The following is a 27843-nucleotide window of genomic DNA, read 5'->3' on the forward strand; positions in this document are numbered from 1 at the left end:
CCTGGGACAGGGTCTGACAACCCTTTCCAGGAAGAAATTGTTCCTAAATTCCAACCTAAACCTCCCCTGGCACAACCTGAGGACATTTCCTCTTGTCCCATCCCTTGTTCCTTGGGAGAAGATCCTGATCCCCCCTGGCTCCAACCTCCTCTCAGGGGGTTGCAAAGAGCCAGAAGCTCTCCCCTCATCCCATCACTCCAGGATCAACCCCCCCCCAGCTCCCTCATCTCTCCTTGGTCAGATCTGTGCTCCAGCCCCTTCTCCAGCTCCATTCCCTTCTCTCCAGCCCATCAATGTCCTCCTTGTCCTGAGCGTCCCAGAACTGACCCCAGGATTCCAGGTGTGGCCACACCAGTGCCCAGCACAGGGGACAAATCCTTACCCTAATCCTGCTGGCCACACCAGTGCTGACCCAAGCCAGGATGCTGGTGGCCTCTTTGGCCACCAGGACACATACTGGACACTCTTATTCACCAACTGCCAACCATCACACCCCCAGGACCTTTTTGTGCCAGGCACTTTCCAACCCCTCTGCCCCAAGCCTGGAGCATTTCATGGGGTTCTTGGGACCCAAGTGCAGGACCTGGAGCCTTGTGGAATCCTAATTGTCCTCAGCCCATTGATCCAGGATGCTCATTCCCAGCCAGTTCAGGCACTGGAGACAGCATTGCAGAGCTGGTGCTCAGTGAGATTCAGCTGGAGAGTGTAATCCAGCAAGAGGCAGCTGGAGGGTAGCAGATTTCCATCAAAACCACAGGATACAGGAACTGCAAACACAGCAAAAGCTGTGAACAGTCTAAAAACCCACTTCAGCCAAAATCCCCTTCCATCTCATTTGGGATCAGCAGGACAGACAAACCTCAGGAGCACTGGCTAAGGAATTCCTGGATCATTTGGGCTTTTTTTTTTTTTTTTTAATCATTCCTATCTTTTTCAGCCTCCTCTGTGCAGTAGAATGGACCAGACATTTTATTCTTGTGATCTGTTCATGCAGGATTCCTGGGGACACTCACACGTGAAAAATCACAGGGGAACCCAGCCACCAGCCAACACCTGTATCTTGGGTCTGTTATTCTTAATTAGTTGCTATAATGGTTTTTCCATGAATTGATTTAATTGCTCTGGTTCCTAAGCTCTCCTTTCATGGACCACGATGTGCAAGATGCAATGCAGGGACAAAAGGTTTCTGGTGTGAACAGGGAGGATTTCTGCCACATTTCCAAGCTGTATTTAAAGTTCACACCAAACTTGAAAAATTGGGAGGAGATTTCAGACCTTGGTGCTCTTGGGCAGGGGAGTGATAGAGAAGATGGCTCAGGATCCCAAAAGGCACATCTAAAGCAGATCAAGGAATGTGCATGATGGAATCACAGAATCATGGGATGGTTTGGGTTGGAAAAGGCAAGACCCAGGGCTCTGATGGATCTGGGAGACCTGGTAACACCCTGGCTTTGCCAAAAAAAACCAACAAACCCAAACAGCACTGCCTACTTCATCACTAAACCATGTTCCTCAGCATCTGTATGTCTTTTAAATCCCTCCAGGGATGGTGATTCCATGATTTCTCCAGGGAAAATCTCTCTTCCTGTGCTTGACAAGCCTTGCAGTGAAGAATCACAAGATCACTCTGGTTCTAAAAGATCTTTAAGATCATCCAGTCCAACCATTAACTTAACTCTACTGAGTCCAATGCTAAACTGTGTTTATTGGGGTCAGAGAGAGAGCCATGGAGGAGCTTTGTGTTGGCTGCAGGTGTCAGTCTGGATGTGAGGACTTCATCCAGGGATCAGGCAGCAGCAAAACTTGGGTTTGGGTCTCTCTCCAGGCTCTGTGCAGCTGATGATGGGGTTAAATATTCTGAAAAACTCAGCAGGGCAGTCCTGCTGTCTTCACACTTTGCAAGGATTAAAGCCTCCTTGGTCCTATCAGGATGAACCAGGGCCAAACATCATCCCCTGAGCAAAGCAGGGTTTAAAGAAAAAGCTTTTCAAAGCCTACTGGTAGTGGGGACCAAACAAGAATAGCTGTCCCCAACCTTCACTGCTGAGAGAGGAAGGGGAAAAGGGAGCATCCAAGGAGGTTTTCCCAATCCCACATTCCCAGCTGTCCAGAGAAAAGCCAAATGGCTTTTTGTGGAGAAATCCCAACCCCCCCAGCACTCCTGTGTTTCTGGATACAGCCACTAGAGGATGGCAATGTCCCAGCCCACTTGTCACAGGCTGGAAATCACCGAGATCCAGCTTTGGAAATGGGCTCTAGGGGGAATCCCGGCAGCACTGAGGCTGCCAAAAAATAAAAAAAATAAATTAAAAAACCCCCAAACACCCGTCCCCTGTCACTCAAATCCAAATCACAAGCTGAAAACCTCCGGCTCTCAGCCCAGCTCCAGCCTCAGCCCCTTCCCAGATGGGTGATGGAGATTGCTCAGACCACATTTGCTCCCCTTGGACACTGGGGAGGGACTTAGGACAAGGATGCAGAGTGATAGGATCAGGGGAAATGGTTTTAAGACGAAAGAGAGGAGGTTTAGGTGGGGCTTGAGGAAGAAATTCTTTGCTGGGGGTGCAGAGATGCTGCCCAGGTTGCTGAGCTTCAGGAGTTGGCTTTGTTCCCCCTGCTCCCCCTCTTGGCATCGCCCCAAAAAGCCACAGGCTCACCCTTGGCTCTGGGAATCCCTGAAACAAACCTCAGGACAGTGGGGAAAGAAAGGGAATAAAGCTCCTGGAGTCCCTCAGGAGGCCCTACATGTGTTGGGGACACTTTGCTTGTGCCACCTCTAGCAGCTGCTGGGTGATTTCAGGGGTCACAGGGTGATCCCTCATCCTTTCCCAACCCCAGGGAAGGGGACCCTGTGGGCCAGCATCTGTCTGAAGTGTCCATCAGACACTTTCCCTCTGCTAATTAAAGGCTCTGAGGTTGGTGTCTTCATGACAAGAGTTTGCACAACCCCTGGGGGCACCCAGGGCTCTGAGCTGCACCCAGGGCAGGGATGGAGATAAATCCCCCAAATTCTCCCTCCCTGCTCTCCACCTCCATCCTCACAGCCAGTCTGGTGGCCTCCAGCTTGGAGCAGACACAGGAGCTGCTGGGCCCCAGGAAGAGGCCATCCTGCTCCATAAAAAAAGGAAAAAGTATGGATCAGCACTGCTGTGGTCTCTTCAGAGGTGGAACCCAAATGGACCATTCTCAAACCCAGAGCCCTTTTCTCTCCAGTGGGGAATTTTCACATGGTGGCTCAGCTTTCTCCACCAAACAGAGTTATTAAAAAGATCCAGTGAGGAGCCCTGAGATTCACCCAAATTCCTTGCAGGGAGAAGAGGAGGCTTTAACAAGGGTTGAAGGAGCTGAAGCCAAGTCCAGCTGAGTCAAAGCTCCCAGCTGGATGGGATGCATCCCAGTTTTACAGGAAAGGTGAGGAGCCAGGAGGTGGATGAAGCATTGCCCAGGTCAAGTGCTCCTCACTCCTGCTCCAAACCCCCCCTGGTGTCTCCTCCATGGGACCTACCTGCTCCACAGATTGATAAGAATTCCCAAAATGTTTGTCTTCAACATTCCAGCTGCCCCCCAGGAAAGAATTTGGCTGGAAGGACACCACGAGCTCTCTCTGGGAAGGGTAGGAGAGGTGGTGAAGAGCTTTTTCTGGAGGCCCACGAGGAGGGGGGGTTCTGCTGAGGTTCTGGAGGGAGTCTGGCCAACTGCTGGGTGAGGTTGCCCAACACAAGTGCCCAACACCAGCCTGAAAAGTCTGAGGACACATCCCAAGCTTTCTGGGTCAAGCCAGTGAGACTGGGGGACAACTTCTCATTGGGTTGCAGCTCTCCCAGCCCTGTTCTGCAGCATCCTCTTCAGTTCAACCCAAAGTTCTGACCTTGAGCTCTTCCTTTTTTGGGGAGCTGCAATTTCTCCTGCTCTCCTTTCTCCATGTACTTGATGTTGGCCCTGATATTTTCCCCCTCTGTTTTCCAAGGGCAACAGGAAAGAGCCTCACTTGGTGCCCTGAGGAGGACAACGTTCCAAAGCTGGGTATCTCTAGGGAGAACAGGTCACCCCAGTGGGCTGTGCCTCAGTTTCCCCAGCTATCAAAAGGGGATTTCCAGGATCTCATGAGGCTCTGGGAAAAAAAACATCCATGGGGGAAGACCAAGCATAGGCCCAAGCTTATCTGGGCTACTCCCAGTACTGCCCAGGAAGAGGAGATCTGGAGAAGCTTTTTACCTCCCCAGTGAGGCTGGTGACAGGCAGGGTCATCATGGGTGTGGACAGGAGATGTGTTGGCTTTCTCTACACCCAGAAATTATGCCATTTGCTGAGCCCTGGTTCTTCCAGTCTCCCCATTTATCCAGAGGGTAAATGCAGAGAGGGTTTATGGGGAGAGTCCTGGTGCTACATCTGCCCTTCAAGACCTTCCACCTTGGGAAGACAAGAGAAGCCTGTTCCTGGTGCTTCTGGGATAGGGTTTCTCCTGCTGGAGAGGTGTTTGCAGGAGGATTTCATAGCAGATTAGGGAAAAAAACCACCTTAACCCTCCCCTCCATCACCCTAGCTATGAGGCCCACTCAAGAGCAAGGAAATTCCCCCCAGAAGATTTTTCATCCACATTTTACATGTGGGGAAACTGAGGCACGGGCAGAGAGCTTGGGCAGAGAGCTCCCAGCTGAGGTTTCTCTGTGAGCATTGGAGGATTTTGGGGGTGCAGCTGGGGTCTTGCATCTTCTCTTGCTTTCTTAGCCCAAGCCAAGCAGGGTGAGGGATGCTGCCCCCCAAAACTCCCCCCTCCTTGTACAACCACCTTGATTAGGGGCTTGGCAGAGGATCCCACCTCCCTCTCCTCACCCTCTACCTTTGCATGGTGATTTAGCACCACTGGAGCAGCTTTCATGAGGAGTTAACCTTCTCCTGTTACGGGGCCAGGATGGCTCTGGGGAGACCCCCTGGGATCAATTCCCACAGCACAGGGTGACAAGATGTCTGGCTTTCTCTTCCCAGGGCTCAGGTTGCAAACCCAGCTCTGCCACTTCCCACCTGCTCCAGCATGAAAATTTCAGAGTTTCTGGGTGAAACTGATGCCAATCCCCCCTAAAAAAAAAAACAAAAAAAACCCAAAAAACCAAAATCCATTTGCTCCTCCTCACAGCTGGCCAGGGCCAGGGTTTATAGGAACATCCAGAGGTGGGATGTGAGGTCCCTACTCAACCTGCTTTGGTGCAAGGGGTTGGTGACAGTGTTTGGAGCTGCAAAATGAAGTTGTGGGGTGAAGGTGAACCCAGAAGCTCAGCTCAGACTTTTGGGGTGACCACCTTCAGAAGCAACAGGTTTGCAGGGTGCTGGGGGGTCTAAGTCCAACCTCCTTGTTGGTTCCTCCGAAGGAAAACAGGTTAGAAATGACCTGTGGGCAGGATTTGCTGACCCAGCTCCCTTCTCAGCTGTAGGATGAGCAGCCAGAGCTGGAAGGTGCTCAGGATGGGGACTAGAGGCAAAATTCCCCATAACCACAAAGCAAACAGCTCTGAGAAAGGCCAAGATCCCACAGCCACCCAAAAAAAAAACCAGTTTGGAAGAGCAAACATTGGAGGAAGGACTTGAGAAGAGCCATTCCATGCTACATTCAGTATTTCCTTCTCCCCAGCCAGGCTCAGCCAGCTCCATGGGAAGGTTTTCCTGGCTCCTCATGCTTCCTGGGGTGTGATGCTATCAGGAGTCAGGGCTCTGCCTGGACTTGCAGGAGGTGAAGCTGCATTCAGGAGGAAGGGTGGGGACTTTCCTTGCTCCCAACTTAAAGGCAACTTCAGAGGAGCAGCATCTGCCTCTCATGAGTGCACAAAAGGAGGTATTTGATGACCACCTCACCAGATTTTTCCAGACTTGGAAGACACGAGGTAACTGGTGCTTCCAGCTCGGAGCCAGTGGTAACCCTGAGAATGGGGCTGGAGATGTCATTTCTTGCAGAGGATTCAAGGGATTTATTTTCCAGCTTGGAGGAAGAGACCTCCAGTTAAAAAACTTGCTCTGAGCTCTCTGCTCCTCTTCTTTGCAAGATCCCTATTTACCACCAAAAAAACCCCAACAGAAAAACCAAACCAAACCCACAAACCAACATTCCAAAAAGCAAATTTCTCTCCAAATCCCAGGGGGCTGGAGGGATTTTGGTCCATCTCTCCATCTCACAGTTAAATTGATGTCTTAGAGGGATGTGGCTGTTCTTGGTAAGGTGGGAATCACCTCCTGGTTTGAACAGGAGATAAAACCCCTGAAGCTGTGGGGTCTCAGGGGATGTAGGGGAGATGGAGCAGGTGATGGATCACAGAAGCTTCCAGCACCAGCTCCTCCATACTCTCACTTCCAAGCATGTCCTAAAACTGTGCCTGGGATGGATCCCACCTGCAAACCCCAAATGCTCCTGGACAGGCTGTACCTATAGCAAAAAACCCAACTGAGGGCTTGGCAAAGCTTTGGGGTGTGTGTGTGAGACTGTCTGAGTCTGCAAAGGGCAGTTTGGAGCAGTTCCTAGTCTGGAGCATTCCTGTCCCTTTCTGGCTGATGTTCTCCAGATGTTTTGTATTGCAGCCTCCTGTGGAAATCCACATGGCCCCAGGGCTGAATCCTCCTCAGTAACACCCAGCAGAGAGCAGGAGGGTGATTTTTACATCACACTCTGCAGGGCATTTATTACATTTAAACCGACCCTGGGGCTGAACTGGGGCTGCACCCAAGTTCCTACCCCAGTGCTCCCTCTGAACTTTTTCCCAAGGATCTCCCATCCCATCTCCCCAAGTCCATCCAGTGCTGTTAAACAGAAAGAGATGGATACAACCTCTGGCTCAGGAAGTCCCAAAGCAGCAAATTCCGGAAACTGAGAGAATCTAATGTGGAAAGCATTACCCTGCCTTGGCCCTCACCCTGCATTCCTCCCCAGCAGTTCCCTTTGCTCCTGGCTAGCAGATGGATACCAGCAGAGTCAGACCATGGCTCTGAGCCAGGAGGAATTCTCATCTCACCTTGCATCCATGTCCCTTGTCCATGTTGTCCAGTTTCGGTGGATTTTGGTGAATGAGAGGAGGTTGCAACCAAAGAGCCAGCCAGTTTTACTCTCTGCCTGTGTCTTTTCTGGGTGGGATGATGTTTTTTGGGGCACTCCTGAGGAAAAAGGAGGGATTTAGTTTCCCCTCCTTCAGCTTTCAGCTCTGCTTTGGTCCCTGCAGGCGATGAGTTTCTAATCCTCAGCTTTTTCTCCCCAACAGGGACAAGGTGGGTCCAGACATTCCATTTTCTGTGGATTGGTCACTGTGCAGCCCACGTTATCTTAGACAAACTGATCCAACCTCTGTTTAGGAAACTTTCTCATTTACTATTTATAGATTCACATTTTTTTTCATTCCCAAAGACATCCCTCCTCCCCATCTTTCCCAATCCTCATCCCTCTGTCCATCTGGAGCTGCTCAGAGACATCCCTCCTCCCCATCCTTCCCAATCCTCATCCCTCTGTCCCTCTGGAGCTGCTCAGAGACATCCCTCCTCCCCATCCTTCCCAATCCTCATCCCTTTGTCCATCTGGAGCTGCTCTGAATGCCCTCATCCTGGAGGGATGGGATGATGGAGGCTTTGCAGGCTTTGCTTTCCTCATCCATCCTTGCACCAGTGCCAGATCCTACCCAGGACAAGGATGCTCAGACTCAATGAAGATCTTTTTCCCAGAGCAGGAGGGTGCAGGCAGAGCCAGCTGCTGGTAATGGGATGCTGGAGGGTCTGGCTGCCTGATGGGAATTCTTGAGCAGTTCCTCTCATCTCAGGAAACCACCTGCATCCACCAGGAAAATGGAAGGAGGCATTTGAAAAGTTTTCCTGACACCCCTGGCAATCAGCTCTCCATCCTCACCAGGCTGAGCCCAGCTTTGGGACATCCTAAACTTCCAAGGGTTGGCTATTCCTGGCAGAATCTATCCCTGCGTGTAGCTCCAAGCCCTGCAGTCACCTGTCCCCCACCTAAAACTGCCAACCAATTCCCAGGTTGTTCATTTTTCTCTGGAAATGTTTTTGTTTTTCTGGAGCAGAGCAAGAGTGACAACGAGGGTGACAATAAGGATGATGCTGTGCCAAAAACCAGGTCCCAAAATCACCAATCACCCAGCCTGGATGCAAATGGTGATTCCCTGAATTCCTTTTTCCTCTTTGGACTCTCAGGATCCTGCTCTGCAGCCAAGCCCCACAGATGGAGGAAGAAGTGTGGGGTTTGGGTTGCCAGCCAGGAGCAATTCCTGCTCTGCCCGTTCAGCTGGATGAGAGGCTCAGGTTGCCCTGGGTGGGTGCAAGGACCAAACACCTGGCCAAAGATCAGGTCCCAAGCCCACCCGTCGCCCAGCCTGGATGCAAATGGTGATTCCCTGAATTCCTTTTTCCTATTGGGACTCTCAGGATCCTGCTCTGCAGCTGAGCCCCACAGATGGAGGTTGCCCTGGGTGGGTGCAAGGACCAAAAACCTGGCCAAAAACCAGGTCCCAAGCCCACCAATCACCCAGCCTGGATGCAAACAGTGATTCCCTGAATTCCCTTTTCCTATTTGGACTCTCAGGATCCTGCTCTGCAGCCAAGCCCCACAGATGGAGGAAGAAGTGTGGGGTTTGGGTTGCCAGCCAGGAGCAATTCCTGCTCTGCCCGTTCAGCTGGATGAGAGGCTCAGGTTGCCCTGGGTGGGTGCAAGGACCAAAGGTGGATCAGGTGGGGGTGGGTTGCCCTTGGGCAAGCCCTGGAAAAGCAGCATTCTTCCTTGACTCACAAAGTCACCCGTGAGTCAAAACCTCCCCATGCCCTGCTACAAGGAAGAGTCTGCTCCACCCCACTCCTCATTAATCCAGCAAGGGTCAAAAAAAAAAAAAATAATAATAAAGTCCTGCTGACACCATCAAAGGGGTGGAGAAGAAGCCTGAGAAAGCAAGCTTGCACCCCAAGCATGGAGCAAAGCCCAGGAACAAGGAGCAGGGATGGAGTGGGGTTCCTCACACCCCACTTTGGAGGCAGGGAGGGGATGGGCAATGTCTGCACGTGTCTGATTTCCACCAACAAATGTTCCTTGCTGGATGTGCTCCCTCCTGGATAAGCAGCAGGGTCACCCCCACACCCCAAGGGAAAAAGTTGAGCTAAGGGGATCCAGGGAAAACCAAAAGGTTGGGTTGGGTGAAGGCAAAAAGGGGAAGAGTGAGGGGGGGCTTCATGGGTGGATGGAGGGCAAAGTCAGAGCAGGGAGCCCAATCCTCTGCCACTGAGGATGAAATTCCACCAGAAATGAACTTGTCCCACTCAGGACCCACTGGAGGTAACCTCAAAGAAGGAGGAGATCCTGGCAGGATGAAGGAGGGGGCAAAGCAGGGAGGTTCCTGGGCTGCTGCCACCCCCCAGACCTCACAGAGAAAAAAACAGATCCCCTGAGCTTGTCACCCTGGTTATCTGGGGATGACAACAGGTCTGAGGTGGCATTCCTGGTCCAGAAGCAGGACCTGGGATAGGAGGGAAGTTTTCCAGCTGGCTAGGGGAAGAGCTTCCTAAAAATGAGCTGATGCTCTTAACAAGTCCTAAACCCCCTCTGGGCCCAGAGAGTGGTGCTGAACGGGGCTGCATCAAAATGGCTGCCGGTCACTAGTGGTGTCCCCCAGGGATCAGTGTTGGGCCCAGTTCTGTTTAATATCTTCATAGATGATTTAGATGAGGGGATTGAGTCCATCATTAGCAAATTCACAGATGACACTAAGCTGGGGGGAGTGTGGATCAGCTGGAAGGCAGGAGGGCTCTGCAGAGGGACCTGGACAGACTGGAGAGTTGGGATGATCCCAATGGGATGAGGTTCAACATTCCAAGTGCCGGGTCCTGCACTTTGGCCACAACAACCCCATGGGGAGGTCCAGGCTGGGCACAGAGTGGCAGAAAGGGACCTGGGAGTCTGGATTGCCAGGAAGCTGAAGAGGAGCCAGCAGTGTGCCCAGGTGGCCAAGAAGGCCAATGGCATCCTGGGCTGGCTCAGGAACAGCGTGGCCAGCAGGTCCAGGGAAGGGATTCTGCCCCTGTGCTCAGCTCTGGGGAGGCCACAGCTTGAGTCCTGTGTCCAGTTCTGGGCCCCTCAGCCCCTCAGGAAGGAGCTTGAGGTGCTGGAGCAGGTCCAGAGAAGAGCAAGGAGGCTGTGAAGGGATCCAGCAGAGATGCTGTGAGGAGAGGCTGAGGGAGCTGGGGGTGTTGAGGCTGGAGAAGAGGAGGCTCAGGGGAGACCTCATCACTCTCTGCAACTCCCTGAAAGGAGGTTGGAGCCAGGAGGGGGTTGGGCTCTTTTCCCAGGCAACTCTCAGCAAGACAAGAGGGCAGGGTCTCAAGTTGTGCCAGGGGAGGTTTAGGTTGGAGATGAGAAAGAATTTCTTTCTGGAGAGGGTGATCAGGCATTGGAATGGGCTGCCCAGGGAAGTAGTGGATTCTCCGTGTCTGGAGATCTTTCCAAAGAGCCTGGATGTGGCACTGAGTGCCATGGGCTGGGAACTGCAGTGGGAGTGGATCAAGGGTTGGACTTGATGATCTCTGAGGTCCCTTCCAACCCAGCCCATTCTAGGATTCTATGATGTCCCCAGCTTGGGGACACATCCTGACCCCACCAGTGCCATCAATCCTGGAGCTCAGGAGAATGTCTTATGTGGGGTTTTTTTGGGATTCCTGAAAGGAATTTGGTGTCCTTCCGTGTCCCACTGTGGTCCCCAGGCCGTGGTCTCCAGTCCCAGCTGGTGGAGGGGATAAGGTCACGGGTGGCACTGGTTGTCACAGCACCTGGGGACACCCTCGGGGTCCCCCTGGAGAGAAAGGAGGTGGGAAAAGGGGGGTCTGGGCCTGGGTGGCAGGGGGGATTTTCCCACCCATCCCATCCCATCCCATCCCATCCCATCCCACCAGGACAATACGGATGGACCAGGTTGATGGCTGTCATTGTCACTGTCGTCATTGTCATTGTCATTGTCATTGTCAATGTCACTGTCATTGTCAGGGAGGAAGCTCAGACACAAGGAAATCCTCCAGGTGTTCCTCCAAGCACTTCAGATGTCACCTGCTAAGGACAATAAATCCTCCTGGGTGGTGACACTGCCATCACAAAGGGTGAAACTGTCCCCAGTGTCACCTCATGTCCCCAACGTCCCCTCATGTCCCCAGTGCCCCTGTCCCCAATGTCCTCTCATGTCCCCAATGTCTCCTCCTGTCCCCAATGTCCTCTAGTGTCCCCAGTACCCTGTCCCCAGTGTCCCCTCATGTTCCCTGTGTCCTCAATGTCCCCCCCTCACGTCCCCGATGTCCCCTCATGTCCCCAATGCCCCTGTCCCCAATGTCCCCTCGTGTCCCCAATGCCCCTCTCCCCAATGTTCCCTCATGTTCCCAGTGCCCCTGTCCCCAATGTCCCCTCATGTCTCCAATGTCCCCAGTGCCCCTGTCCCCAGTGTCCCCAATGCCCCCTCATGTCCCCTGTGTCACCTCGTGTCCTCAGTGTCACCACACGTCCCTAGTGCCACCCCATCCCCAGTGTCCCCAATGTCCCCTCACGTCCCCGATGTCCCCTCATGTCCCCAATGCCCCTGTCTCCAGTGTCCCCTCACGTCCCCGATGTCCCCTCATGTGCCCAGTGCCCCTGTCCCCAGTGTCCCCTCATGTCTCCAGTGCCGGTCCCCAATGTCACCTTGTGTCCCCAGTGTCCCCTCCCGTCCCCAGTGTCCCCTCATGCCCCCAGTGCCCCTGTCCCCAATGCCCCCTCATGTCTCCAATGTCCCCTTGTGTCCTCAGTGTCACCACACATCCCCAGTGTCCCCAGTGTCCCCTCATGTCCCCAATGTCCCTTGTGTCCTCAGTGTCACCACACATCCCCAGTGTCCCCAGTGTCCCCTCATGTCCCCAATGTCCCCTTGTGTCCTCAGTGTCACCACACATCCCCAGTGTCCCCAATGCCCCCTCATGTCCCCAATGTCCCCTTGTGTCCTCAGTGTCACCACACATCCCCAGTGTCCCCAGTGCCCCCTCATGTCCCCAATGTCCCCTTGTGTCCTCAGTGTCACCACACATCCCCAGTGTCCCCAGTGTCCCCTCATGTCCCCAATGTCCCCTTGTGTCCTCAGTGTCACCACACATCCCCAGTGTCCCCAGTGTCCCCTCATGTCCCCAATGTCCCCTTGTGTCCTCAGTGTCACCACACATCCCCAGTGTCCCCAGTGTCCCCTCATGTCCCCAATGTCCCCTTGTGTCCTCAGTGTCACCACACATCCCCAGTGTCCCCAGTGCCCCCTCATGTCCCCAATGTCCCCTTGTGTCCTCAGTGTCACCACACATCCCCAGTGTCCCCAGTGTCCCCTCATGTCCCCAATGTCCCCTTGTGTCCTCAGTGTCACCACACATCCCCAGTGTCCCCAGTGTCCCCTCACGTCCCCAATGTCCCCTCCACCTCCCTCCTCCCGGCCACGCCCCCTTTCCCAGTGACGTCACGCGGCGGGGCGGGGCCGGCACACAGGACGGGGCGGAGCGGGGCGGGGCCGCCTTCATCCGGGTCCCTCCCGCTGCCGGGCAGTGCGGGCGGCGCGAGCCTCGGCGGGGCAGCGACGGGTGAGTGAGGGAGGGAGAAGGAGGGAGAGCGGGGCCATGGGGCCCCCTGTGGGGCCGGAGGACCGGGCTGCCTTCCTCTGAGGGACTGAACCCCCCGGGTGTGCTCCCTGATGAGGGACGGGGCCCCCCCGCCACCCTCCAGGCACCGCTGTGGGGCAGGGCCCCCCCCTCCCTTGGCACCGCTCTGTGAGGCAGAGTCCCCTGCCCTGCGCCTGCCGTGGGGACGAACCCCTCCTGCTGTGCCTTGGGGTGAGGGGTAGGGCCTTTCGCCAGCACCCCTCTGGGGAAGGGCCCTCTCCCTGTGCAGCCTTTTGGGGCAGGACCCTCTCCCTGTGCACCTGTGTGGGGAAGGGCCCCCTCTCTGTGCACCCTTGTGGGGCAGGACCCTCTCTTTGTGAAACCTTTTGGGACAGAACCCCCTTCCTATGCACCCCTCTGGGGCAGGACCCTCGCCTTGTGCTCCCCTGTGGGTCAGGACCCTCTTCCTATGGAACCTTTTGGGGCAGGGCCCCCTCCCTATGCACCCCTGTGGGGCAGGACCCTCTCTTTGTGCAACCTTTTGGGACAGGACCTTCTTGTGCACCCCCCTGGGTCAGGACCCCCTTCTTATGCACCCCTGTGGGTCAGAACCCTCTCCTTGTGCAAACTTTTGGGTCAAGACCCTCTCCCTATGCACCCCTCTGGTTCAGGACCCTCTCCCTATGCAACATTTTGGGGCAGAACCCTCTCCTTGTGCACCCCTCTGGGTCAGGACCCGCTCTTTGTGCACCCCTGTGGGACAGGACCCTCTCCCTCCGCAACCTTTTGGGTCAGAACCTTCTCGTTGTGCAACCTTTTGGGTCAAGACTCTCTCCCTATGCACCCCTCTGGGTCAGGACCCCCTCGGGGTGCGGGGGATGTACCTTTGGGGTGTCTGGCAGCCCTATGGGGGTGCCATAAAGCCCCCACTTGGGACCCATAAAGCCCCCACTTGAGGGGCAGAGAAGCCTGGGACCACAGCAGGAGTGACAGAGGAGGGGGCTGGGATGGCACAAAGGGACAGAGCTGTCCCCACTCCAGTGCCCGCCTCACCTGGACCCTCCTTAGGAGGAGGTGGCACCGAGGAGGGGACCGCCGAGGTTCGGGGGTGTCCCCTGGGTCACCCGCTGGTCCCGGTGTGGATACAGGCACCGTGCCCTCTTCTTTCCTTGGGGTTGAGACAGGACGCTGCGGGTTTCTGTGACTTAAAAAAAAAAAACAAAAACTGGGGGGAAAAGCTGCTTTTTGGAGTTCACCGGAGCGGCTGTTCCTGCTGCACGGACACGTCCGGAGCTCTCCCGGCATCCGCCGCTTTGGCAGGGGATGTGTGGAGGTCCCGTGGGGCTGGAACCCGACGGGTGACAAGGCATATTCTGGACATTTGGCGTCTTTTTGGTTGGTTGGTTTTGTGGTTTGTTGTGGTTTTTTTGTTTGTTTAATTTAGACTGTTTCAACCCCAGCATCTCTCTGGCTCTCGCTGCCTCCAAACCTTACCGGATCCTTCGGATGCGCCGGCGTCTCTCTCTCTGTGTCTGTGTGTGTGTCTGGGGGTTATTTCCACCCCTCCTCCTCCCCGCTGCACCTTTGGCAGGAAGGTTTTGGATGACATCTTGCTCTGGCACGCTCCTCTCCTTTGATCTCCAGTTTCCTGCCGTGTATAACGTGTTTGGCAACACGCGAACCGGGCTGGGCGGTGCTGGGGAGGGCGGTGCGGGTCCCCCCTCCTTACCCCGGTTTTTCCCCCCTGCTCGGTCGGGGCTCCTTCCCGCACCTCCCGGTTTTCCTTTGTCTCCGCCGCCACCGGGACGAGCTGGAGGATGCTCTGAGCAGAGGAAAAACAAGGACAAAAAGAACCCCACACCCCCCTTGTCTCTTTGTTCCCAGCTCTTCTCCAGGCTCAGCTGATTTTTGTGCAGCGTTTGGTGTGCTCAGGCTGCTACATTGACTGCTCACGTGTCTCTTCTATTTATTTTTTTTTTTTTTCATTTTTCTGGGTTATTTGGGGTAATGTAGTTTGCAGGGTAGACATCCCAGCTGCAGGCAGTGCTGGAGGGATTCAGCAGCCTCCTAGAAGCAAGGTGAATTAGCCAGAAGCAGAACTTGAGCATCTCCTGGCTGTTCTCTCCTCGGGTGAGCAGGGCCATAAGATTTCAGCACCAGAGACTAAAAGTCAGGTTCACTGAACCTTCTTTTTGCTCTCAGGAGGAGAAGTGTAACCCTGGTTTGCATGACCCACTGCTGACACCAGCTTTGGGGACAGCAAGGATGGAGGAAGGGGAAAAAAAAATAAGCCATTTATTTACACTTGACTGGTGAGACAAGTTTTATTTTCATTATTTTAGATTTCTCTTGTTGTTTCAGTTCCCCTGCGTGTTCAGTTTGACAGGGAGACCATATTCTGAGTTGGTGCAAACTCTTCCTTTTTATGATGGGTGTAAACAAAGCCACCTTGAGCGTGTCAAACAAGCCCTGAGTAAATCAGGTTATTTGCTCTATCACTTTATTCACACTGGTTAAATGCTCCAGCTGATGCATCTAGAGTGCTGGACCATCTGGAGCAAAAATTAAATACAAATTTGGCCTCCAGCCCAGAAAAATAACAAGCCTATGCCTCCAATAACTGGTGGCAGAAGAATATAGCCCCAGACAGAAAAAATGCTTGGGGGCAAGGTGGAAGGGACCCAATAGGCACTAACTGAGGTATTGGAAAATGGGAAAAAAAAAAAAAGGAAAATAAATCATTCCAGCCCTGAGTGCTGAAAGCAGGCAGGATGGGTGGTGTGCTCCAGTGTGCTTCTGAGTCTTGGTCATGAATGGGTGGTGGAGCTGCTGGAGATAAGGATGTTGGTGACCACCTGGATCTCCTGATCTTGCTGTTGAAGGGAATCCCCTCCACAGCCTGCCAAAGCTCCACCTGACTCAGCTTGGGTTTGCTTATTCTATCCCTACTCATCCTTGTCAAAGTTTCTGCTGGCCTGATGGGTAGGACCTTCCTTTTTATCTCCAGATTGGGTTGTTCACTCCAGGTCTAGTTGTTGGGTCACTGGTGGAGCTGTTTAGCTCCAGAAGGTCTCTGGGTGTTGTGGGATCTCTTTGACCTTCAGACAAACAAGAGTGTAGGTGCAGATGGGAAGTGAGATGGTGACTGCTGGTTGATAGCACTGTTCTTAGCTGGAGGGTGACCTGGGCAAGAGATAAGTGATGGAGGAGAGGAGGTTGAAGGCTTCGTGGTGAGGAAGCAGCAGAGCTGCTGGTGGGATGTCTCCAGATAGTGAATCATAGAATGGGCTGGGTTGGAAGAGACCTCAGAGATCATCAAGTCCAACCCTTGATCCACTCCCCCCGTGGTTCCCAGCCCATGGCACTCAGTGCCACATCCAGGCTCTTTGGAAATATCTCCAGACACGGAGAATCCACTACTTCCCTGGGCAGCCCATTCCAATGCCTGATCACCCTCTCCAGAAAGAAATTCTTTCTCATCTCCAACCTAAACCTCCCCTGGCACAACTTGAGACCCTGCCCTCTTGTCTTGCTGAGAGTTGCCTGGGAAAAGAGCCCAACCCCCCCCTGGCTCCAACCTCCTTTCAGGGAGTTGGAGAGAGTGATGAGGTCTCCCCTGAGCCTCCTCTTCTCCAGCCTCAACACCCCCAGCTCCCTCAGCCCTTCCTCACAGCAATTCTGCTGGATCCCTTCACAGCCTCCTTGCTCTTCTCTGGACCTGCTCCAGCACCTCAAGCTCCTTCCTGAGGGGCTGAGGGGCCCAGAACTGGACACAGGACTCGAGGTGTGAGACTGAACCAAGCCTGGGGATCTTATCTGAGAAGGATTGATGTTTCCAGCTGCTCTCCTGAAGGTCTGAGTGATGTGTGGGATGATTCCAGGATACTTGGCTTTGCCAGGAGAGCCTTGGTGCTTATGGCCACCTCCCCACACGTTCCCTCTTGGGTCATCCCTCCCAAGAATCCAGCTGTCACTTCCACGTTTGGCAGGAGACATGGTGTGGGTGATGAGCTCTTGGCTAGAAAACACCCCCTGGGTGTTGAAAAAGGTGGAGAGAGAGAAAGATGATGCTGGGTGACCTCCTGCTTCACACCACCATCCCCTGAAACACATCTGCCACGGCTGGAAGAGCTTGGCATGGCTGAGATGAGGTCCTCTCTCACAGTTTACCCAGCAAACCCAGACCACCCCATCCCTCAGGCCAGAGCAGGAGGTGCAGATGCTTTTGGGGTTCAAAGCTTTTGGGGTTTTCTTGGGATTCGAAGCTTCCCCTGGTCTTCAGGCATCTTGGTCTTGCCCGTGGTGAGTTTTGCTGTGCTGGATTTCTGTTTATTTTTGTTTCCTGTGGTCCTTCATCATAAAGCTGAGTGTTGTTGACCTAAGATAAGGTCTGGGTCCTGGAGATTTCCCTCTCCTGTCCCTCTGGGAGGATGTTGCCCTGAAACTGCTCCAACTTGTGTCAGGAGCAGCCACTCCACCTGTGTCCCCGCCCTGACTCCCTTTAAAATGACATCAGTGATGATGTCATGGGGGGTTTATCTGCAAGCTATCACCTGACATTGCCTCTTTTTTGGGAAATGAAGGTGACACCACCAAAAACGAGCTGGAGGATGCACAACCCCACCTCTGGTTTCTCCATGGCAGTGGACAGAGATGAGCTGCATCCCTGCTTTTCCTTCCCTGGAGTGATGACACAGGCCATCCAACGTGTCATTTTTCCACCTCTCTAGCACATCTAATTACCATCAAAGGAAAAAAAAAGAAAAAACACACAAAAACCCCAGTTCCAACTGTGTGTCAAGGGCTCCTGTGTCCTGAGCTGGTTACAGTGCCAGAGGGATGTTGATGGGAGGAAAGCTCAGGCAGTCCAAGGCTCCTCCAAAGGATTCCGGCAATAGCATTGATGGTGAGGATGGATCCCAACCCCCAAGGATGGGACCAGCAGTGATAGGAGAGAAGAAAGGGGCAGACTTGAGGAGCAGGGACAACCTGGCTGCTCCAAGAGAAGGAAAAAGCCTTGATGCTGAGGTGTGGATGGGCAGCAGAGCCCAGGGACCAAATTAGCTGTGAGCAGCTGCCTCAGCCTAGCCAAAGGCTCCGAGGGCTCGGGTTGCTTCGACGCCGGAGCTAAAACTGGATCAGCCTAAGGAAAAAGTAGGCAAGATGCCAAGGAGCAGGAGGAGGAGGAGCCGGGGCTGGGGTGTGGGAAGCCCAGGCAGGGAAGTCCTTCGGCCGGTTGCTTTTTCTGCTCCAGTTCCAGGGCTGTGAGTGCGAGCAGGAAGCAGGAATAACTTCTCCTGCTTTATTTTTTAATTTAATTTTTTTTTTATTTTATTTTTAATCCCCGTGGAGGATTAACCTTGCTGCTAATACAGCTTTGAAAGCTCCTTAGGGGGAACCACGCCAGGAGTCAAGGTAGCAGGAGAGAAACTGAAAGTGCTGAGCTGCCCTCCTGGTTCCTGGGGCAGTTCTCTCTCTCCCTGCCTTCAAACAGCAGTGAGCTTCCCAGCTCTTTGGATTGGAGGAATATTTAGGGAAAAATACAAGAGCTCCAGAGCCTTGCAGATTCCTCTCCTGGGAAGGCACAAGCGTGGAGGTTTTGGCTCTTCAGTCAGTCCATTTGAAGCCCAGAGGAGCAGCCCAGCAGCAGGTAGGATGAAGATGGGTGAAACCAAATTCCCCATCAGAATCAGGTGGGAGGGAGGGTCATCCCATCGGATGACTTCCACCTAAAATAAACCCACTGGAGTGCTGTGCCTCCTCCCCCTGACCCTGCTCTTCATACTTTCAGCCTGCACCCAATTAAAGGACCGTAAGGATCAAATTAAACTTCTCTCCACACAGAGCTTTCTCGTGAGCAGGCAAATATTTCTGCAGTGCTTTAAAGACTCTCATTTTTCTCTTGTTCTACCTAAAAACCCCCTCACCAGGCCTGACTTGTCCTGGGGTGGTTTCCTGGCTCGTGGGTTATTTATGCAGCTGCAGGGTTGTTGGTTTTTTTTTTTTAATTTCACTTTCTTAACCAAAAAGCTCTAGAGTAAGACCCAGCATCTCAGTCTCTTAGTGTCTGAAATAAAAGATGAAGGTTTTGGAGAGCTGGTGACCATCCAAAGCAGGGCTGGTGGGTTGTGCAGCATGGAGTGGTTTTGTGATCATCTCTCCCTCTCACTTAGGTCAGCTGAGTGTGGAGCTTCACATTCACATAAAAAAAAAACCAACCCAACCCAAAAACTACCCCAGGTTGTGCTGAGCATTGTTCAGGGGTGGTGCTTTGGGAGTAAAAGCAGGAAAAATGGATCATTTCCTCAACTGTGGCTTTGTGTGAGGGATGCTGAGTTGTCATATGCTCCCAGCTGCCCTCGGGGCTTTCCCTTTGCATCTTTCCCCTCAAAGGTCCTGCAGGATCATCATCCCTCCTGGAAGCTCCTGCAGGATCATACCTCCTCCCATCTCCTGCAGCATCTTCCCCCCATGCAGCTGCCACTGATGCAGCAAGAAGGGGTTGGGGTGATGAGGGTGAAGGGTTGGGATGTGCTGAGGCTGGAGACAAGCTCAGTGTCCAGTGGTTTATTCCAAGCTGGAGAAACTTTGGATGCTCAGGCTGGGAGAGGGAGGGCAGCATGGGGATGGGAAGTGCTTTCCCAAAGCCAGCAGAAAGTTTTTCTGGGTTTAGAGAGAAAACTTCTGGAAGAGGGAGAGAAGAGGGATTCTGCTGCTGTCCCCTCAAATGTCTCTGAAAGGAGAGTTTTTAAGACAAGCCCTGATGGTATTGAGTCCTCATTTAAAGTGAGTTTAAAACTTAAAACTCTTCAGGTTTCTCCTCTTCAGAGGAGAGAAGCAAGAACTGACAGAAGTTAACTTTCTCTGTTGGAAAACTTTTTTCTTGTTTTCTAACAAAAGTGGCTTTTCCTCACCAAGGGGTCACCTGGCTGCTTCCTGCCTGAAGTCTTCTCTAAGTTTGAATTTATTTTAGCTATTAACATTTCTCCTAAGAGCCTCTTAAAACCTGAGAGCGATCTGTTGTTGGTATCCAGAGCCAGTTTGGACATTGCCTGCTTCATTTTATAAATCCAATCATTTCTTCTGGAATTCTATGAATTATTCATTGCCAGGGCAGCAGCAGGTGCCAGGCTGTTTACGTGAGGATTCTGTGTTATATTTTTCCACCTCAATAACACAACTCCTTGCCCCAAAGCTATGAGGACAAAGGTTGCAGTGAAGCTGGGCAAAACTCTAGGGTTTTGTGTCAGCTATCCAATTTCCTGCTTAGATGATGTTTACCCTTTTTTTCCTTCTATTAAAATAATATTTTCCTTAGTTGGGGGATTTTTGGGGTGGGATTCTTCCAGCAAGAGCATCATCCCTATAAGAGCAGGGTGCCAAAACCAGGTTGTGATAACCTCTTGAGAAACTTGTCCAGGACAGCATCCCACCTTTCAGCTACAGCCAGATGAGACAGTCAGGGTTCTCCTTGGATGCCAGCATCACTCACTGAGATTTAAATTCCCCTTTTCCACCCCAAAACCAGCTCTGGTGAGGATTTCTCAGCGGGGCCTCGCTGTGTGGCAGCCGTCTCCGCGGGCTGCTCTCCGCTTTTGTTTACATCTGGTCAAAAACTTCTTAAATTTACTGGTGAGGGAGTAATTCTAATCCTTTTCAATGAGATCAACGGATTAGTGTCTCAGATGCTTACAAAATTCTGAGGATTAGCTGAGTCTTTCCCCCCCCCTTTTTTTTTTCCCCCCTCTCGATGCCTCCTAACGTCATCGCTGCCGCCGCGTTTTCAAAGGGCTTCGCTGTGCTCTTCCTAAGAGCTGAACCATTTTGTAGGAGTCTTGGAGAATCAAACCACTTCAAATGATCTCTTCGTCCTTTCCCTCCCTCTGGCTTTTTGTGCAATATCAGGGTTTTTTTTTGGTTTTTTTCTTTTTTTTTTTTTCCAGCATCCCTGGCACCAAACCGCTGTAGCCGTTGAACAGATACCTTGGCTTTGCGTGGCTTGGCTGCCTTGCAGCACCTGTGTGGGTAAGTAGGGAGCTGACCTGAAAGCTTTCCATGAGAGAAATGAACATATTGAGATGAGCAGATCCTGAAAATGCTGTTATTTCCCAAAGCTCCAAAGGGTTTGGCCCTGTGCCATCCACCCCCATCACTGTGGGTCAATGCGATGCTCTCACCTTGGTGGTTGTGGGATGGGATGAACTCCACGCACCCCACGTTCCTCCATCCTCTTAATTACAATCTCTGCTTGCATTACTATGGGACTGCCCAGCAAAACCATGCACAGAGCTAACGCAGGGAACATTAAACCTTTTGCTCTGCCTCCTCCCAGCCTCACCCCCACTCCTTTCCCTGCAGGGTATTTTTTAAATGCCTTTTCTCCCAGGTCGGTGGCTGCCCAGTCGCTTGACCTGTGTGAGCAAGGCAATCCCAAGCTGTCGAGTGGTAGGAGCTCCCAGCCAGGAATTTCTGGCCCAGACCCAATATACTTTCAGAGGCAAGCTTTTAAATATGTACAAAGACAAGCTCATAATTTCCACTCTACTAATGAGGCCGTGGCGTTTTCATTGAAATGTGCCAATAGTCGCCGTGGTGGTATTTTAGCAGCCTTGTCCTGTGAATCCAAATGTGATTTAACATGGCAGCCCCTGCTGAGCAGAGGAAAACCTGCTTCTCCCCTTGAATTTCAATGATGTTTCTCAGCAGCACTGCCCCAAAATCCCCCACAGCACCAAGAACCTTTCCTTGTGTCTCATCTCAGCGTGGGTTTTCCCCTCCAATTCCACCCTTTTAGGTGAAAAATGAGGAAGAGCAGGGATGGGTTGAAAGCAGGATAATGGGATGTGAGGAGGGGAAAGTCCTGGTTTTAAAGACTGGCTTTGAAAGGCTGGTGTGAGGTGGCAGTTTAATAATCAGGTTGGCTGGAGGTGTCTTGAAAGCACAGTAAAAACCAAACATGAGGGCTCCCAGGCATTGTGGGCTCTCTTGACCTTTGCAGAGACATTCACAGCAGCCTGCCTGCCCGTTGCTAAGCCAGCTTCTTAGTGCCACTCATATATTTTTAGGCAATTCAGCACCTGGGAATTTCTAAAGACCCAACAGCAAAGTATTATATGCTTAGAAGTTGTGTTGGTGGAGGCCCCAGTGGTCTTGAAGCAGCTGGAAAATGTTGAGCAGGTTTTGTTGGGTCAGCTGCAAGAACAATGCAAACTTTAGGTAACTCAAAAGTTGTTTGGTTTTGTTGGGTTTTTTTGTTTGGTTGTTTGGGTTTTTTTTAAGAACAAGTCCTGCACCAGCAGCACACCCATAACTTGGGGTTGTACTTAGGGCTCAATTTATGAGAAACTTGGGTAAGAAACAAGGTTCTTGGGCAAAGGAGGGGTGCAGGTAGGTAATGCTGAAAATGCACATGTGGTAATCCATCACCTCCTGTTTACAGACCCCCAGGGTGCTGAGTACCCCTGAATTTTGAGGTTTTTTTAACTTGATTCCACTAAAGTCAGGCCACAGTTTTGGGGAGAACAACGGAGAGGGATCATACCCCATGGCATTGCCTTTGGCACTCAGACTGTATCAGGGAGGTGGAGATGTGTATGTTGGGTTTATCCATATTTATCTCCATCCTGCACCTCTTTTGGCCATGCAAGCCCAGGGGTGGAAAACTGAGTTTTCCAGCTAAACTTTGAGGGTTTTGTGAACCTTGCAGCCACCTTGGCTTGTGCTGTGGGAGTCAGGCAGTTTATGTCCCATGTCTGGATGGCTCTGAGGAGGGTTTTTTTTTACTCTAAAACCTTCCAAAATCCCCCCCTGGTCTCTGTTAGCAGAGCAGAAGAAATTATAGAAAAAAAAACAACCTCGTCTTCCAAACCCCAGAGCTTTTGTTCAAGCCAGAGGAAGAGCAAGCCAGCTGTGCAGCTCATTTTTCTGTAAGTATGGGGAAAAATAGCAAAGGGCAGTGACGTGGCATTAGTGTAAGTTCCCAGCAGCCTGAGGTTTGGGTTTGTTTATTTTTTCCTGAAGGCTTTTTTAATGCTGCTGGCATCTTAAAATACAAACCTTGCAGAAAAAGCTTTGGGGGATGGCTCCTCTGCAAGATTTGTTTAAGGGACTTTTTTCCTCGTCTGCAGACACCAGCTTTTTCCCCTCTTCTGCATCCAGCTGCCTCTTCTTCTTAATTTTGACCACAAATATAAATAGTGCAATTAAAGAGGTCCAGGGAGAGCATTCCTGAGGACTGAAATCCAGGAGCAGACGGCAGGAGCATAAAGAAGAATTCTTCCCTCTCTGGCCTCATGCTGCTTTTCCACCACCAGGCTTTACAGCCATCTGGATCCCCTTTCAGATTATGCCCCCCTCAAAAAAATAATCCATAACCTAGCAACCTTATTTAGTGTAAATGAGAGCATTATGCCTTCCTGCATCCCAAATTGGGCTTGGCTCCTCTTGCTGCCTTTATGGGATGGCTGCTGGCAGCTGTGATCCCCTCCACCAGTGCAGGGTGCCTACCTCCAGGAGGATTTCATAAGGATTCTTGGTCCCAGGGTGTTGCAGTGATGATTTATTCTTTTTTTTTTTCTTTTCCCTATTAAAACAGCTTAGGAAACAGAAGGAAGAGGGTTTCAGGAGATCATTTAGTCCATCTGCTTCTCAGTATAAGAGAGCAGAGAAGGCTGGTTGCTCTTCTGCTCTGCAGAAAGTGAATTGCTTTTTGTTCAGCCTGAGATGACTTGGATCAAAGCAAGATGTTCTCCCAGATGTGATATTTTAGGATCCCACTCCCTGACTTTCTGTGTCATCACCCAGGAATCTGCAGGTTCCCTGGAGTGTTTAACACCAACTTCTCTGGTGTGATCCTTTCTTGTGGGGTTTCCAATCTGCTCTCCCCAAGGAACACATTAATTGGGGAAAAACACTCTGCAAATGAGGAAAAGCAACCACAAATGAAAGGTGGAAGAGTACTTCTCCCAAAGGAAGGGTAGGGACAGGGGGACTGCAACGTGTGGTGTGAAGGTGCCCTCCCTATGGTGATGTCTGACATCAGTCCTGGCTTTCAGTGTTTTGCTTGGGCTAAAATACCCCCTTTTTTTTTAATAACAAGCATGTTATTAAGTTTTTTAGCACCTGAGCTCTGTGATATGGGGTGATGGTGCTTGGTTAAGCCCCAGGATGGCAGGTGGGGAATAGAGGCAGCACTGAGGTCCCATGCTGGATACCAGGGGGCTGCTGCCTTCTGCAGGGATCCAGATGCAGGAGGAGGCAGCAGCTCAGACTTTCCCACTGTGCTGTCAGGAAGGAAGAGTGAGCTCAGCAGGTCCTGACGTTGGAGCTGGGATGATGGAACCGTGTGCCAGGAAAAGGAAAAATAAAAATAAAGACCCCTAAAAATCCCCAGGGCCAAAGGGAAAAAATTCCTGAAGTGTTAGTTCATCACTGGGAAGCAAATTGAACTCTACTGGGGCAGCCTGTGTGTGCCTTTCAAAGCAGAAAGCTCTGCTTCAAACCCTCCTGATAACTGATTTCCATTTCTCATTCCTGTGACCTGCAGACTGGATTAAAAAGCACTATTGATTTTCATTTTTTTCTGTTTATTTTTGGCTTTTTTTTTTTTTTTTTTTTTTTTTTTTCCTGGAACTTGCAAAATCAGCCCTGAGCAAACCTCTGCTTTGCTTTCCCAACAGCACTGAGTGAAAGCACTTGACTTTAAATTCAGTGATGGGAGCTTCAGCTGACCTATTTTCTGCAAGTTTTTCTGCCAAGGGTAGAAGAAGCATTTTTACATTTAAAGGTTCTCCTCAGGATGAAGGCTGTGGGATCATTTCTCTGTTAAAAGTGTCCAGAATCAAAAAGCACTTCCTGAAAATGGCAGTGCCACCAGTTGCACCCATTTTTCTTTAATTATAAAGACTTTCCTATTTTTCCCCAGTGATAGATCACTTCTCCCTGTTGTCACATCCCTTTGTCCATGTCCCCCTGCCCAAATGCAGTGGAGAGGGTTAAAGTTTTGTGCCTGGTGTCAGCCAGCTGAGGAACATGGCCAGGAAACTTCCTGATTCCAGCTCAAAAGTAGCCTCAGATTCACTCTGAGAGAGAGAAGGGACCAAAGGTTTGAAGCAGTTCTTGGTTGCAGTCAGTTGGGCTTCTTAATTGTCCAGGAACACAACAAAAATCCACCACTGTGCCCCAAACGAGATGAAATGAGTTAAAGAAAACAGGTTTTAGTCTGTTTTACACCCAAGAGTTTCTTCCAAACGATGTGGGGCTGCTGTGGTTAGGGCTTGTAGGGTGGGTGGTTGAACTTGATGATCTTAGAGCTCTTTTCCAACCTTGATGATTTTATTCTGGTTCTGGTCCTCAGCCATGGTGCAGCATCACCCTGGATGAGCTCTGCTGAGTCTTGGGATGACTCTGCCCTGCAGTGTGAGGGACCTGTTGGGATGCTCTCTTCTCAGCACCATCATTAACCCCTCTAATTAATAACGCTTCCGAGCTCTGCGCCATCACTCCCGCTCCTCCTCTGCTCCCTTCCAGCTTTTTGCAGCCAAGGAGGTGAGTCCAATTGGATACTTGCAGCCAAGGAGGTGGGTCCAGTTGGATATTTGGAGCCAGGGCTGGATGCACCAGGCCCTGGCCTGACACCACCCCTGCAGAAGCACTGGAGCTTCCAAAAAATCACTAAAAATCACTAAAATCACAACACACCACGGTTTTCCCCTGCTCTCAATCCTTCTCCTCCCGTTTTCAGAAGGCAAAGGACATCACTCCTGGCTGGAGTGGTGCTGAGCTTTTCCCCCAGCTCCATCTCAGGCCAGGGTGATGTGGTTTGGTGGCATCTCAGCATCTCCTGGGTGACAGTGATGCTGGTTTGGGGGCTGGCTCTGCAGCTGCTTGCCATTTTCCCACCGTCAACGCTGCCGATCCTCACCCTGGACTCACTCCAGAGGTGGAGCTGAAGGAAATTCCTTCCAGCTGCTTGAGGTCCTGGCTTCATTTTTCTTTTGGGGTTCACAAAGGGGGTTTCTTTGGGTGCTTGTGTGTCTGTGAGTTAAACTCAGGCTTCTCTTGCTGCTTTTTAAACACCCGGAAAAATCTTTTTGTTTTTAAAACACTATCCTAAGAGACATACCCAGGAAATAACCCTTATGCTGTGAATTTATAGCATGAAGGAACACCATGCTCCTCAGTGCAACGTGGGGCATTTCAGAAAGGTCTTGTCAGCTGCTCAGAGTTTAACTTTCACCTGAGTTAATAACCATTTTGGTTAAACCTGTATAAAACCCACTGCAGCCTTGCGTGACGCCTTTGAAACCTGAGACCCCTTCACGCCTGCTAGAAATCTTTCCCAGAAAATATTTCACCTTGGAGTTTGGCCACAGCCTGGAATTTCTTTTTTTCTCTGAGATTCCCAGGTTCAATCAGGAACCTGCCTGTGTGGAGTTTTTAGAGCTCAGCATTTCCTGGAGATAGGTTGGCTTCACCCACTTGACCAGTGGGATGCTGGGACCACCACCTCCATCCAGTTTTCCCAGTTGATGGTTCAGACCTCCTGAGGTTTGTGTTGAATCCCTGTGGAGGAAGTTGTTCATGTGGGAAACATAAGTTAAATCCCTCTGAAAATGGGATTTTATATATGACAGCAGAGACTGAAACCACCCCACAGCATGAGCTGTGTTTAGGTGTGATGCCTGGTGCTCCATGGCCCCTTTATGCACTGGTGTTGCAAATAAGTAATGATCAAATCTAAATAAAACCCCCAAGCAGCTGCTTTTAATAAGTTAAACCCCTTGAAGGAGTGTAGGGGTCAAATCCACCTGGCAAGGCAGCAGGAAAGAAAAACCTGAGGCTTTCAGCCAGCTGATGATGCTCGTGGCATCACCTGCAGTAAATTGGTGCCATTCCTGCCTGGCTCCCCTCCTCCCTGCCTCAGTTTCTCTGCCTGTAAGAAGTTAATTGCCTCCTTTATTGATCCCTTGGCAATCTCCTGATGGTTGGCCCTACTTATTAAGCTCATTAAGTGCTTGTGATGATTAGAACAGGGATTATTTTGGCTAGGTGGCTTATTTAGGTTTGCCCTTAATAGCCCGACTTGTAATCAAAGTGCTGTGGAGCTAATGCTGACCTGTAACACTTCCTGACTCCTTGATATGCCATTAACCACAACCTGGCTCTTAATTAAAGCTCCTTTTTGTAGTGGTTGGAAGCAACAGGGATGGGCTCAGCCCCAGGTGGTGGGTTTGTTGGAGGGTGTGACAAAGGAGGAGGCCCAGAGCTGGGGTCAGTCTGCTTTGTGATGTTGCCACCCTCAGCTCTCTCAGCCCCATCATGAGGACACCAGTGTTCCCTTTTGGTTTGGCAAGCTGTTAAATAAATACCCCCAGTTCCCTCCCTGCTGCAGCCTGGGAAAATCAGATTTTTCTCTCCTGTGCTTTAGTCAAAAGGGAGTTTGGTATATAATATATATATATATTTATCACTTATATAACAATAACAATACAGATATTGTTTCCAACTTGTCATATACACAATATATTGCAGTAAAAGGTAGTACAATATGTATATATATTGAAAGAAATATACGTATATGTGTTTACTTTTTTATCTGCTGTCTTCTAACTTAAATCTGCTCCCCCTCATCCTCTCACTCCATGCCACTCTTTGATCTCTGTCTGCACAGCAGGTTCATTTTTCAGGTGAGGAGTAGGTCAGCATTTTCCCTCCCCCACAACCCCACACTGCAGGGAGGGTCTCATCCAGCCCTGGGGAAATCCCAAGTTCTGGGGTACCATCTCCCTTTCCTCCAGGCAGCTGCTGTCCCCCCCATCCCAGGGGCTGTGGGACCTGCTGGGGGTGCTGAGGGGCATCTTCCTGCTCTGAAATGCCATGGAGAGAGCAACAGGGAGGCTTTTGTTCTGCACCAGAAACTTTCTGTCCTTCTTTATGGCTTCTTTTTTATTTCTTTTGGCTGCGCTCTCGCAAATCTGAAGCAGATTAAAACACAGCTCCTTCCCCCACCACACTCCCCTAATAAAAAAACCCCAGCCCCAGAGCTTGGCTGCTTAAAATCATCAGATTTCAGTGAAGTCTTTCAAAGTTAACAGTTTCCTGGATCCTCTGCAGGCTAACTTCTTTTTTCCCCTCTAAGCCATAATGTTTCTCAGCTGTTGCAGTGGTAGGAGGGAGGACAAGGGGAGCTCCAATGTGGGGAAGGTTATTTCATGCAGAGGT

The 27843-nt window shown here is 51.3% G+C and overlaps 1 protein-coding gene across 6 annotated transcripts in view; it reads left to right on the top strand.

Annotated features, from left to right (window-relative positions):
* Positions 1-12545: 12545 nt before the first annotated feature.
* The window catches only part of RNF24 (ring finger protein 24), a 31100-nt gene continuing 15802 nt past the window's right edge, over positions 12546-27843 (top strand). For 2 of the 6 annotated variants that reach the window (XR_003987594.1, XM_030450854.1), the window contains exon 1: positions 12550-12603. The gene's annotated coding sequence lies outside the window, so the exon portion shown is untranslated. Of the gene's footprint in view, positions 12604-17968; positions 18272-20564; positions 20647-25068; positions 25168-27843 lie in introns of those variants that run through there. The other 4 variants (XM_030450855.1, XM_030450856.1, XM_030450857.1 and 1 more) reach the window with 4 other exon arrangements.

Source organism: Calypte anna, chromosome 4B, assembly GCF_003957555.1.
Source record: "Calypte anna isolate BGI_N300 chromosome 4B, bCalAnn1_v1.p, whole genome shotgun sequence".
Taxonomy (NCBI): domain Eukaryota; kingdom Metazoa; phylum Chordata; class Aves; order Apodiformes; family Trochilidae; genus Calypte; species Calypte anna.